This window comes from Bidens hawaiensis, unplaced genomic scaffold (genome assembly GCF_021521415.1).
Source record: "Bidens hawaiensis isolate Kalapana, Puna unplaced genomic scaffold, B.hawaiensis_p1.1 tig00008123_1, whole genome shotgun sequence".
In the NCBI taxonomy this organism is placed as follows: domain Eukaryota; kingdom Viridiplantae; phylum Streptophyta; class Magnoliopsida; order Asterales; family Asteraceae; genus Bidens; species Bidens hawaiensis.
The window spans coordinates 137704-152709 of NW_027491577.1; the positions used below are offsets into that span (position 1 = coordinate 137704).

Here is a 15006-nt window from a genome sequence, read left to right on the forward strand (position 1 = left end):
GAACTAATAGTTTCTAGGTGTCTGACGTTGAAGTGTTTGGATTTTAGGTAATCCGCCATATTGATTAAAATATTTGTTACAAATCTAAAGAGGTGGTAAGCCTTAACAAAAGAGTTTGCATGACACCCACAAAAATAGTAACACTAGAACTAGTAATAACAATAATAGTTCAACCCAAAAAGCTGTCACGGTGGATAAAATTTAACAATAATAGTTTCTACAAAAGTTTGATGAAGAATTGATAGTAAGCCAATTCGAGATGGCTAATCTCCCAAGTGATATACCAAAAATAAGATAGAAACTAGACATTTTTTCTTAATATTAAACAAACAATAAGGCCTTATACATGCTTACAAACTTGAAGAAATGAACATGAATATGCAAAACTAATAGAACATGGATCTCATGCAACTAACCCACTACATGCACTATTTAAAAGGAAAATATGCAATCAAATAGAAATGATAAATTAAACGTCCACATGAACTGAACGTGGGTAATTCATGTGTTAGCACGTATCAAGAATCGCTACCAAATTTTTGGCCGTCGTTACGTGTGGTTATCTAATTAAAGGTTCTCCAATGCAACTCGACAATAAGTTCATTGTGCACCGGTATACCACTAATAATATAGCGTTCATCAAGTACATATAGGTTGTCGGTTCATTTCTTGTTAACCACATCCGCAAGGCTTATACCCACACACCCAATAGATCCCTAATGGAAAAAAAGGCATTGCGTTTACATTAAATAGATTATACTCGTGTAAGGAAAATTAAGGATCATCTTAGTATCTTACATTTCAAGGAATGTGTTGCTAAACATATCTCTTTTCTTTTATGGGGAAGGTTTATATACATTTTAATCTTAACATGAGAAATAATATTAATTTATAAAAATATGAGAAAGTAAGAAACAATACCAACTACAATATCAATCTACATAAACAATGATTTATAATAACAAAGAAAAAAACCTAAAAATTACAACAAAAGATCAAAATCAAGAACAAAATAATAACAACAGATACCAGAAAATACTTATAACAGCAAAAGAAAAAAAATTTAATAATAACAACAAAATATAAATCAGCAAATACTTGAACCGTCTCATAATCGAAAATTAGCAAATACGAAGAAAAAATAACAACAAACACCTATAAAAATAGACATAATGATAACAACAAGTTGGTTCTCACTGTTTTCATGTTATGAATAAAATGTAGACATAATGGAAAAACTAGTCCTTTATGTTTACCACGCTTTTTCAATAGACGTCATTTGACAAACTTAATGACATAAAACATCCTTTATATTTGAAAACTCTATCACGTTTTGTTCTTTGACCCAAACCCAGTTAAGTATTTTCGTTAAATTTGGTCATGTGCAATGCACATGAGGGTATATTTGTAAATTTATAAATATAATTTACTTACTAATTAAAACTAAAAATAAAAGGAAAAATTCAAAAGTGCTCTCTCTCTTCTCAATAAGATAATTCTCTCCCTCTCCTGAAAACTCTCTCTCTCTCTCTTCTTTCTCTATCTACACCACATAACCCATCGGACCACCACCACCGCAGCGCTGCACCAGAGATCCAAAACCCGATGCTAGGGTTCCAGCACAAGCTAGGTTCCGACACCCGAGATCCAAAACCCGGTTAGGTATTTTCCGGCGATGCTAGGGTTCCGGCACAAGGGCAACGACGCCGGTGAACGAGAAACACATATCCACATTAACCTCTGCACAGATCCACTTTATTATCCCCGTCAATCGGTTCTTGGCCTTTTAATTTTGGATAAAACTCTGCTATTTTTCCCTTGTTCCATATCCAATCACCTTCCGGTGTTCAGTTTGGCCAACTAAACATCAATTTAGTGATTGCCGGACATAAAACGAGAATAATAAAAAGGGGTTATGGTGAGAAATGGGTGTAGTCATGAACAGGGGATATGGGGTTTGAATTGAGATTTGAATAGTGGCATGATGATGAAGAAGGATGGATAAATAGGGGCAACATCCTACCGTCTGGTATTTTCTAACACCGTCGTCCGCATAGAGACGCATACCTCTGGCATCGCATCCTTCTAATTGGTCTTTCAGATAATGATATATTTTCCGGATTTGATTATTATTTTATGTCCCTGCCACCTACACTTACCGTTTCTCCTAGGTTTCGTGATTACGATGAGGAGATTTCAAGCGATGTGGACATATCGCAAGGTCCATCGTTCCTCTGGAACTTATAAACAATCCAGTTAATTACGGTGGTGGTTAGCCGTGGTGGTGGTGGTTGGACGTTGCTGGTTTCCGAAAAGGATGATTGAAGGGGAGAGAGAGAGAGAGATATGCATAATTACGGTGCTGGTTGCCGAAAAGGAGAACGTATTTTGCCATTTTGTCTAAAATGTATTTGATCATCTTTCCTCCTTTAATTTCCTAAATGTTATTGGATTCAAATTTAACTCAATATTATCTTTATCATTTAATTCCTTTATGCTTATTCTTATTTTATTATTTCAATAAACTAAAATTCCCAGTTGAGACAAAACTAAGAAGTGGGAGAATAATTTGTGATCACAAAAAAAACCTCTTAAAAATAATTAAAAAAAATTAATAACTCAAAATATAAATAAAAAATGAAAAAAATTCAAAAATCTAAAATGTTTGCCCCATCATTCTCTTTAAAAAAATCGACGAAAAGACACAATGCCGAGATCGAATACACAATGACGAAATTGAACAAAAGACACAATTATAACTAAAAAAATGCACAATCACATCGCAAAATATAACACAGTGCCAAACAAAATATAACAAATTGTTAAGTAGTATAACATAATATCAAGAAAAAAAAGACACAATGTAAAGGAAAAAAAACACAATCAATGACGAAAATAAACACAAAACACAATGATAAACAAAAAGACACAATGATCTTTTTCACTCACAATTATTTTTGTTTTTAGAACGTGAAAGATGGTGAAAACATTTTTGTGTTTTTACTCTTTTCGTTTTTTATTAAATTTTGAGTTATGATTTTTTTATTAAATTTTTATTTTTTGAAAGGGTTTTTTTGTATGGCTACAAATCCTTCTCATTTGTGTTCCCCTTTGTAGAATAGCTTGACTCTTGTATATATATGCCTTCTGTTGGTATCTTTTGATTAATAAACAAAACCTTCTCAGTTATTTTTTTCTCGTAGTAAAGCGTGGTTTCTCAAAATTAGATAAACCCTAAAAGCTCCAAACAAAACCACAATGGCTGGAAATAATGGTTCAACCAGCAACAAGAACAACAACATCATTGATCCAAGTTCGCCATGCTATATCCACGCTTCTGATTGTCCTAGGCAGATGCAAGTTAACAAGACACTCAATGATACGAACTATACAATTGGTGTCAAGAGATGACGAACTTTCTATTTGCTAACTATAAGATGGGGTTTGTTGATGGATCCATTCCGAATGGCTTGGCTGCGTTGTGACGAAATGATCAAAGGATGGTTAACGATCGCCATGGAGAAAGAGATACGTGGTAGTGTGAAATATGCCAACACCTTTCTTGGTGGTTGGGAAAGGCGAAAAGAGAAAAATGGAAGTCAAAAGTCGGATGTGTAGAGAATAGCAAAAACAGAACAATTGGGGGGGGGGGGGTTGAGGGATGAACAATATCAAACACTTCAAGGAAAACATACAAGGTGATTCAATACTTAAAGCTAATATGGCAATGACATGTATGTCAATACAACACGATGGGTGGATTGTTGACTCTGGATCCACAGAGTATATAGTCCATACACTCAACTTACTAGAAAACCACACCGAATGCATTGACGAAAAACCCGTCATAATCCCAAACGGTGACAACATATTCGTTAAGGAAATGGGTGAATCCATGTTAACAAACCAAATTAAAATTGATAGAGTGCTATATATACCCAACTTTAAGTGTAATTTACTTTTAGTTGGTAGATTTTCCACTGATTTACAATGCGTTGTGAGTTTTTTCCCTGATTTCTGTTGCATGCAGGACTTACACTCGAAGAAGATGATTGGAGTGGGTAAATGTGTGAATGTTCTTTATCGGATGGGCATGGTGGGTACAGAGAAGAAAGCTATGATGTCAAAGACGGATGTGGAAGTCTGGCGTAAAAAGACTAGGCCATGCCTCATACGATAAATTATGTCGAATTGGTTTTCATAAAAATATTTGTTTTAATTTTAAGTATTATGCTTGTGATGCTTGTAATAAATCTAAATTTACTCGATTACCTTTCCCAAAGAGTTATATTAAAAGTAAAGCCTGTTTTGATCTCATTCATTATGACACATGGGGAAAATATCGTAAACCTTCTCATCACACACGTGTTTTTTCTTAACTATTGTTGATGATTATATTAGTGTTGTATAGACCTATCTAATCATACACAAGAGTGATGCGAGCAAGTGTTTGATAAGTTTCCAAAGAATGGTGAAAACATAGTCTGGTAAACCAATTAAGAAAATATGGTGTGATAACAGCGGGGGAATTCGTCTCAAACTGTATGATAGAGTTTTATTCTCAATAAGGAATTTATTGGAGACCACATGTCCACACACCTCAACAAAATGGAGTGGTGGAATGTAAATATCGACATATACTCGAAACAGCTCGTTCATTGAAGTTTCAAGGAAGCTTACCAAGAATATTTTGGGGCGAATGCATACAAGCCGCTACATATGTCATAAACTGACTCCCATCAAAGGCAATTAAAAACAGGACGCCATATGAATTTGTCTTTGGAAAACAAGCCGATTATTAAAGCATGAAAGTATTGGGTTGTTTGGTATATTATCGAAGCACAGAGACGAAAAGAGACAAATTTCAGTCCAGGGGGAGGCCCGTCGTGTTTTTAGGATATATGCAAGGTATGAAAGGGTACAAGATTTATGACGTTGGACATGGTAAACTTGTTACAACTTGAGATGTTCGGTTTATAGAGGGTCAGTATCCTTTCGAAGCAATCAAGACAAGAGCAAAGGATCCTCACAAGTTCGAGCCACCTTATGTTGATGAGAATTATTGGCATTTTCTTATGGAAAAGTCCACTAAGGAAATCAATAGAGAACAAATGGATAACTCATATGGTCATCAACTCATTAATAAACAAAATAATGAAATCCCTAAACAACAAAGTGATTCTCACGACCCACAAAAACAATTTAATAATAGTAGCCGAGAACTAGAAGTTAGTGACCAAAGCCCACAACAAGAAACCACTGACCATGGCTCAGAAGAACAACCTGTCACGACTCAGAATTTGACCGAAAAGCATGTTCCACAACTGAACAATGTTGAAACTATTAGTCAAATGAGGGAGAAAATAAATATCGCCCATCCAAAATGATTTGAAGGTTTCAACATAAAACTACCACCGTCCATCGACCATTCACGTGTCACAAGCAATCGGTCTTCTTCCACGTACACCCTCTTTCTAATTACCTATCTTATCGAAAATTTTCTAATTCTCATAAAGTTTTTTTAGCAGCCATCACTTGCAATGATGAGCCCTTACCAGGCAATGAAAAATAATATCTGGGTTGAAGCTACGAGAAAAGAGATCGAAGCCCTCGAGGAGAATAAAACCTGGACATTAGAAACTCTACCAGAAGGGAAATGTGCTATAGATTTTTAGTGGGGGTATAAAATTAAGTACAAGACGAATGGAGAAATAGAAAGATATAAAGCACGGTTGGTGGCAAATGGTTTCACACAAATGGAAGGGGTAGATTTCCATGAAACATTTGCACCCGTTGCAAAGCTCGTGACAATGAGAACGACCTTACAGTTATTGTCAAACGAAATTGGGTAATACACCAAGTAGACATAAATAATGTCTTTTTCATAGAGGTTTTGATGAGGAAGTTTACATGAAGATTCCTTTGGGCTTTGCCAAGAAAAATGAAACAAGAGTATGTCGGCTGCGTAAGTCACTTTATGGTCTTAAGCAGGCTTCCAGAAATTGGTATCACAAGTTTACAGCTTTACGTGAATTTGGTTACACTCAGTCTAAGGCTGATCACTTACTGTTTACATTCGTTTCCGACAATGTTTTCATCACCATCTTGATTTACGTGGATGGTGTAATCATAGCGGGAAGGAACATTGAAAAGATCGAACAAACCAAAACATACTTGAATGGAAGATTATGTATTATGGATTTGGGGCCATTGAAGTATTTCTTGGGGATTGAAGTTGCACGATCGTCTAATGGGATGGTGTTAAGCCAACGAAAATACACGTTGGATATCCTCGAAGATAGTGGGCAAATCAGTTGTCGGCCTAGTGAGTTTCCAAGGGAGCAAAATTTAAAACATGATCAGTGCACTGAAAGTGAAAAGGTAGATGCCTCTCAATACCGTAGACTGATTGGAAGATTATTATATTTACAAGCGACTAGACCGGATATTGCTTATTCCGTTAATATTCTAAGCCATTTTGTCTCGGGCCCACGGCAAGAACATATGGAAGCTGTCATTCGTGTCCTTTGGTATTTGAAGTCTACACCGGGGCAGGGCATTTTCTTACCTAAATATGGAGACTTGAACCTCACTCCCTATTGTGATGCTGATTGGTTGGGTTGTCCCTTCACACGCATGTCACGAACTGGTTATCTATTGATGATAGGAGGTGCTCCAATGTCTTGGAAAACTAAAAGGCGGTCTGTTGTCGCTCGTTCATTAGCTGAAGCCGATTATTGGGCGATGGGTAGCACAGTTAGTGAAATATTGTGGGTGAGGTGGTTGTTAAAGGATTTTCATGTCTTTTGTATGTAATCGACCCCGTTATATTGTGATAATCTTTTTGCCAAACATATTGCTAATAACCCGCTTTTTCATGAGCGCAGAAGCATGTTGAGATGGACTTTTATTTCGTGAGAGAAAGAGTTGAATCAAAAGATATCTTGCCACTTCATATTGGTACAAAGCAACATATAGCAGATCTTTTTACTAAGCCATTGGGAGCACGACAATTACGGGTTTTGCTTGACAAGTTGGGTGCTTGTGATCTCCACACTCCAACTTGAGGGGGAGTATTGGATTCAAATTTAACTAAATATTATCTTTATCATTTAATTCCTTTATGCTTATACTTATTTTATTATTTCGATAAACTAGCCCGGTTTGTGTTTGAGGCATATTAAGAAACCGTGTATATGTATGGCTTCTGTTAGTATCTTTTAATTAATAATAAAAAAAAACCTTCTCTGTTATTTTTTTAATTCAATTATTTTTTTCTTGTTATTTTGTTTTTATATTTTATTATTATTATTATTATTATTATTATTATTATTTAAAAACATTTTGTACGTAAATTTTTTCTTTTTATATTTTTGTATATTTTTTAAAACTTATTTTGTATTTTTTAAAATAACAAAAGTTATTAGGAAAATGTTTTTTTATATAAACAAACATTTTTTTCTATAACTATTTTAATTTTTTAGAGTGTTTTTAAAATAACTATTTGAGATAGTTTACATTTAAAAAAACCCATACTGTTTGTTAATAAATAACAAAAATATATAACATATTGCTTCATCAAACAAGTTTGATTCTTTCATCAGATGTCATTAATCTCATGCACTTGAACCTAGAAAATGAACAAATTCGGTATTTGTATTGGTACTGGTACCAAAATCAGTACCAATTTCGTACCATCGGTACCAAATCGGTACTAAAGTTTTGAGTTTAGTTAACGGTTCTGTTATTTTCCAAATTTTACCTTCAATACCGGTATCGTCGGTACTGTACCGATCTCATCCCTACTTGAACCAAATAAAAAAAGTCAAATTGTTTTTGACTATTTTCTTTGATGGGGTAATAAGAGAAAATAAACAAAATTTTATCAATTGTTTTTATAAAAACATTGCATGATTATATTTTTGAAATACGTTTATAATAAATGAATATACTTGCTATATAAATTTTATCAAAACGTTTATTCACTTTTTTTTTGGAAAGTGTGTTTTAAGTTGTTTTTGTTTTCCTTGTTAAATTATGTTTTAATATATTTTAATAGAAAAACATAAGTGTGTTTAAGTTTACTTTGAAGGATGAAATATGACAAATTTTAATGTCTTTGATAAGTAATAACTTTACCCTTCCTGGAAGCACTCTCTTCCACGAATTATTAATGACTTCCAGATGCAATTTTTCATTAGTTGGTGGCTGTTGTAACATGAATGTAGAGTTTTTTTTACCAAAATGGGGTTTGGGCAAAAAGTATTTACTAATATGGAGATTTTGAAACTTATTTACCAAAATAGGTATTTTCTTTATTTATTTGTTTCTTTGTTAATGTAACTCAGTTAATTAATTCAACCAATTATTTTATAAATAAAATCATACTAAAATGCCAATTAATTATTAGCACAACTCTCTGACTATTATTGTTGTTCAAGTCGACGGATTATTCTTCAACTCTGCAAATTATTTTGGTTGTTTTAGTCAAACAATAATTATTATTATTATTATTCAACTCTCCGTTAAAAGATGCAACATGCTCTTCAAGTCTTTTTCTTCTTTACAAATGTTGGCACAAATGCACTATTCAAAGCATAAAATAATGGACTATCATCAGTAATATGCTTAATTATATACATTCTCAGATCGTTAATCAAAGGGAATGCATATTAAGAAACTTGATTCCGAGGTGAATTCACATATTATTAATCAAATGGAATGAATATTCAGACAAACTAACAGATCCGGTCGCTCTCCCTTTCATCGATTTTCCAAAGGAAACCGCACAACCATCGCTTTTGTCTTCTTAAGAACCACCGATTTTATGTTATGATAATCAGCAGCGCGTGAGATGGTATTTGTTGAGGATGATGATGCTGCAGCTGCCGTCACTTGTAGTTCGGTTGATGGTGGACGGCGACACACGCCTAATGAACCCGCTGTTGCGATTTACGAACCTACCGTTGCAGACCCATTGCTGCTCAACCGATCGAAGAAGTTCAACATTTTGGTGATCGGTTTAGGAGAAGGATTGCCGAATAGAATACCAGTCGCCGGAATTCGGTGGCTGGTGAATTGAAGAAGAAGATGGGGAGAGTTGATGAGGGTGGTGTGGGCCGTATATAATACTTTATATTTTTTATTTTAATTTTAAACCTATTTTGGTAAATAAGTTTCAAAATCTCTATATTGGTAAATACTTTTTACCTAAACCCCATTTTGGTAAAAAACTCCATGAATGTAAACTCTTGTCTCCATCTTGGGTGACTGGTATTCATCATAGACTGCGCGCAAAAACCCAAATCCAAACACCATGCAAGAGATTAGTGTACGTATAAGAGAGAAAACAGATAATATAAAAAAGATGTTGCTAATTACAAACAATAATTCGAAAACAAACCACGGTTTTGCTTAATATGCCACGGAATAGCAATGAAACGGATGAACTTGTGGTAAAGCCTTCGGAAAGTAAATAGGCGTGGTGGATGATAACCACAAGCAATCCTCCATCCTTAGGTGTCCCTATATGAGCCTTTTGAACTGAACTAATTACATCTTTAAGATCAGTCGGTTTGTGCACCATTTCAACTTTGAGATCACACATATATTTCTGATCAAAGCATACGCGTAGGTCAAAAGCCTGTGGAGTTTCAGGAGTAAGTTTACTTAATTCCAAAGAAGCCTGCCCCACAAAGCGATGCTTGTCTACCTACAAAACGGATCGAATATTCAGTTTGCATTTGCTTTAAAAGTTTCACCGTATCCAATTTGGTGTGTACGTAGCAAAACAATAACTATTAACCTCCGGATTTTATGTTGGTGATTTTAGTGACCATTTTGGGCCATTAGGGATTCACTTAAGACTCAATGAGAAATTGCAATATACCGGCCTTGATACAAGTTACTGAAGTTAGGAACTGCGTAGTGCACAATTGATAAAAACTATTCTAGTTTCTGGTAATAACGGCAGCGTCACTAGTAGATATATAATAGATATGGAGGTTTATAACCACTACCGGTAGTTACAACGATTATCAAAACTACCAAGAGTGGTTATATCCGTTACATAATTACCAGGTGGTTATATAACGACTCCCAGAATTTACCCGAGCATTATCACAACTCCCGAATCCCCAACATTTTACAAACTTGGACATGATATATATTTTAAAAGTTAATTAACATGCACCACTTAAAAGTTTTTATCATTTGGCTTCCAGAAAACATACAGATACGATCTGGTTAACAAATATGTATAGAAATTGCCGATCCACATTATCCACATACAGAGTGCACTCTTCATTCCATTCAGCTTTTACAAGTCTACCCTTGAAATATGTACCGAGTAGCAAGTAATGATTTGAAGCATCTAAAGGTTTTTTACTTGTAGCATTCGCTGTTCCAAGTACATTCACATGCAAGATTCCTGCTCCGTGAACACCAGTCTTGGCATCTGCCCATTCCTGAATAAAAGAATACATACTTTGTTATAGCTTTATATTAATCTTATCTAATCTGTTATATGTCTTATATATCTGAATTAAACTTGGTTTTTTAATTATTACATATGCTGTTCTTACATATTGATGTACCTGTGTTTTTGCCTTTTTTAATGATTATTACACATGTCGTTGTTTAATGAATGAAGATCTAGTGCGTTTACAATAACATACCAATTGATTAAGCCTACCTGAAGATCTAGTGCGCTTTCAAGTACGCTGACAATCTGATTCATCAATGGGCGTTCTTTACGATCTCTGCTTAAACATTGGTATGCTATGTCCACAAACAGCTTCAAAGAAGATATACTTATTTCACCCTTTATAATACTATAAACAAGTTCATATATATTGTTGTGCTCATAGGATTCTTGCACCAGTCCTACTAAAAGCCGAAGATCATCGTTTCCAAAACATAACCTCCAGCACAACACTTCAAACAACACCACACCAAAAGAGTACACATCTGACTCTTTTGTTAGATACCCCATCTCATGATAGAGCGGATCTATATACCCAAGGGTGCCTGCAGGGTTGGTTAACAGATATGAGAATTGATTATTTGCAGGTGCAAATTTAGAGAAGCCAAAATCTGAAATCTTGGCATTCCAGTCGTTATCTAGTAGGATATTGGAACTTTTAATATCGCGATGAAATATCCTAAATTGACCCTCAGCTGGAGTGTGAATGTACGCTAGTCCGCGAGCCGCTCCAATACATATCTTAAGGCGTTGAACCCAGGCAAGCTCGTTGATGGCGAGATAAGAATCGAGACTTTTCTTGGATGCGTATTCGTACACGAGGATCTTCTCGCCATGATCATCACAATACCCTAGAAGAGATGATATTTTCGTGCCTATATAAGGAAAGCGTCATGATCTCTTTCGAGAACTCGGCATCTCCTTGTCCGTGTGCATGATCCAAACGCTTTAAAGCAACCATGGTCTTGCCCGTGGAAAGAACAAGTTTTCCTTTATAAACACTTCCGAAACCCCCACGCCCGATGCAATTTTCATCAGAAAAGTTGTTGGTTGCAGATATTAGATCTTCTAGTTGTATTTTGAGGTGTTGAAACTCTTCTATTTGAGACATTATTTTGATGTTTGAAGTGGAACAGAAAGAAAGCAGGATTAACAAAAAGCTTCAAATTAAGTGTTTTAGATGGCAATGCATTAAACAATAGATAAGCAATATCTTAAATTGTCTCTCTCTCTCTCTCTCTCTCTCTCACACACACACACACACAGAGCAACTTTTCCTTGTTTCAAGGAATAAATTCAAAGTTTCACTTCAGAATACTACGAAAATTTTAAATTGATCTAAGCATTAAGTAATAGAGTATAAGAAATTAAGACAAAATCTTGAGATCTTCAAAGTAGACATGTGGTCGACCTAGCAAACAAAGTTGAAAAGAATCATGTTGCCACAAAAAAACAAATTATTTCTCGAAACAAATTAATAATCATCATCATCGTACTCAGTATATCCCACCAATAGCAAAGCTATGGTAGGGTCTGAGGAGGGTAAGATGTAGACAGCCTTACCTCTACCCCATAGGGATAGAGAGGCTGCTTCCGGTGAGACCCCCGGCTCGATAGTAGTTTTGCATCAAGCCTTGGACATAAGGCACATAGCACTCAATCATCGGGACACCGACTGATCGGTGCATGTACCCTTATCTTTCAGCTATCAACGCCACTACATGATGCCTGATTAACCGTCCGTCACTTTTAACGTTATTTTCACGAGATTAGTAAAATAACGTCAAAATTAGTGCAATTTCACTTTTGCCCACCCGAGGGTTCACACATATATACATCATATGTGTGCACCGCAAGCAGGGCATTCGAACAAATTAATAAAAGTGTACGTATTGTGTGTGTATGTGAGAAGAAACAATTTATGATGCTTGCCTGTTGTTAAATACATTTCCCCTTCGAGGTCTCTATTTAAAATACCAAGTTTGAAGCTTTTAGTTAAAATTTGTTTTATGTTTCTCTTCGACCACGAAAATAGTATCTCACATAAAACCAGTTTCTAACACTAAAAAAGGCAGCAGCTGAAGCTATAGAATCAGCCAACTGCATCCTCATTGAAGATTTGGGGAAGTTTATAAGAAGATAATTTAATTAGTTTTATGTAGTAGACCAACAGTTCACATAATATAATACAGGAAAAATAAAATCACTATATTTTATATTACAGTACAAGAAAATAAATAAAGGAAATACACAGCACACTAATACATTTGAACTAAATTACTAAACAGCAGGAGAAAGAAAACAGAAAAATAAATAAAAGACATAGGCGGAGTAGGATTTCTGTTTAACCATGGGTCCCTTAAAACATATTTCAGGCATTTAGATTAACCAATTAAGTGTAAAGTGTGCCATCAAAACGTCACGTTACGCATGTCGCTCCTCGCCCAGTCCCGTGTAAGGCCCGAGCGCGTCAGGTGTTTTGCATCCATGCAGTTGCCACTAAATGTGTCTTGTCATACAAGAATGCATGCTTGTGAACCCTCCTACTTATATATATTAATTAATAGGTTATCACTCCACTTTTATCTGGGACACACCCATTTTCATAGTCTCAAACACACACCTTAGAGTATCGATGTCGCATTCATCTTTACTCTAATTAGACATTTTAATATTTAATATCCATAATAATTATTTGTGTCACAAAATTTCCAACAGTTTATTCGCTAACAAAAATCAACCCTATGGGGATGTTGCAACATCATATCGTTGCTATAGGGTCAGGCGCCTTCTTTTACACCTATAGTACGACTTTTGTCTCTCCATAGGGTTTTAAAATGGCTCTCTTTATCACTTTCTTACCTAATGCTATCCTGATGACATGTTGTCGATATAGGGTGACCTAACGTAAAAATATGAGAAAGTTTATGGTGGCTTCGTTGCCATAGAGCAGCCTATGTCAAGGACTTATGTCGTTGCTATCTCCCTCTAAACTTGTTTTTCAAACTAGCGGTTGGTTCAACCACTACCAGGGATTTCGTCGCTTTAATTGGTGATTATAGACATATTACAGGCTGTTAAATGGAATTTACAACAACAATAACAACAACAACCATACCTAGTTGATCCCATAAATAGCAAAAGCTATATAATGGTAGGGGTTGGGGAGGGCGGGATGTAGAAAAATCTTACCTCTATCCATGAGGGATTGAGAGACTGCTTTCTAGAGAGACCTCCAGCTCCAAAACCCGTAACATAGAAAACATACATGTACCAATAATAGAGCATACGCTAAACGATTGACATCGAACACATATAATATCATAGATCATATATAATATCATATAACACATAAAAACATAGATGCCAGAGGATAATCATTGATGTGTTGTGTGTGGTGTGTTTAAAATGGTTGGAATGGAATTTTAGCTTTTGCACAAGATCATGTTTTGAATTTATAAAAGTGATTTCTACTAAGACTAAACACACACAAAATAGGCAAGTGTACCTACTGTATATGTAGAATAGTATTGGTAAGAACCAAGTATCGATCCGTGGACACAAATGTTTCTAGTAATGAATCTTCGTTTTAGTTCAATCGGAGAGTTTTAATCATTTTGAGTTTGATTTTTAAACTTTTTATAAAATAGAAATACTTATATATATAATATGTAGGTGACAAGAAGAGAAATTCTAAATGAGTAAATCAATTATATGAAGATTACCATTTAAGATCAAAGAATCCACTCCACTCTTCCTTGATGATTAATAAGTAAACATGTGATAAACTTGCCTTAATAATATATGATAGAATAGCCCATCATTTCTAAGTGAACATATTCTATGACATAAAAGAAAATAGCATGCATATTTTCAAGTCCATCCTTGCTTAATCTCATACTACCACGATAATGTCAATTTAAGTAGGCAAGTAGTTTAGTAAAGTAGAAAGATTATGATTGACTTTGATTTCTCAAATACCAATTCTAACAACTTCGAGTGGTTATAATTTAGTTACACAACCTCCCATTGGTTGATTTAATTAGGTTATAATTACACATTCCATTAACATATGATTTCTTTAACTAGCATGATAACCTAAGCAATCGTGTTAACGATGTTATTTCAGAATTATCAAAACTAGAGAAATAGATCATAACTTATATCTTATCATTTCTAAGTACAATATAAGGAACCATGTTTTATCTTGAATAAATTATCAAGGTATTCTTTTTACCATTTCTAGTCTCCAAGAACATGAGTGAATCATGAATGATTGTTAATCATCAACCTTGATTTGTTGAGTGAAAGTGATAAAACATTTTTTATCAAAGGATAATTGCAAAATAACCATGTACTTCACTAAACTAAACCACATATTTAATATAAGCATCAAGTAAAACAATGCTTCTTCATAGAAATTAGATGGTAAATGGAGTTTAGCTCATAATGAGCATAGTTATGAACATCAAAAGAGATGAAGATAAAAAACACATGATCAAACTAGAACAATCCAACCTAAT

The 15006-nt window shown here is 34.7% G+C and overlaps 1 pseudogene; it reads right to left on the reverse strand.

Moving 5' to 3' along the window:
• Window positions 1-9373: 9373 nt before the first annotated feature.
• Window positions 9374-11594, reverse strand: LOC143637066 (putative serine/threonine-protein kinase PBL28; annotated as a pseudogene).
• Between the last annotated feature and the right edge of the window lie 3412 nt (window positions 11595-15006).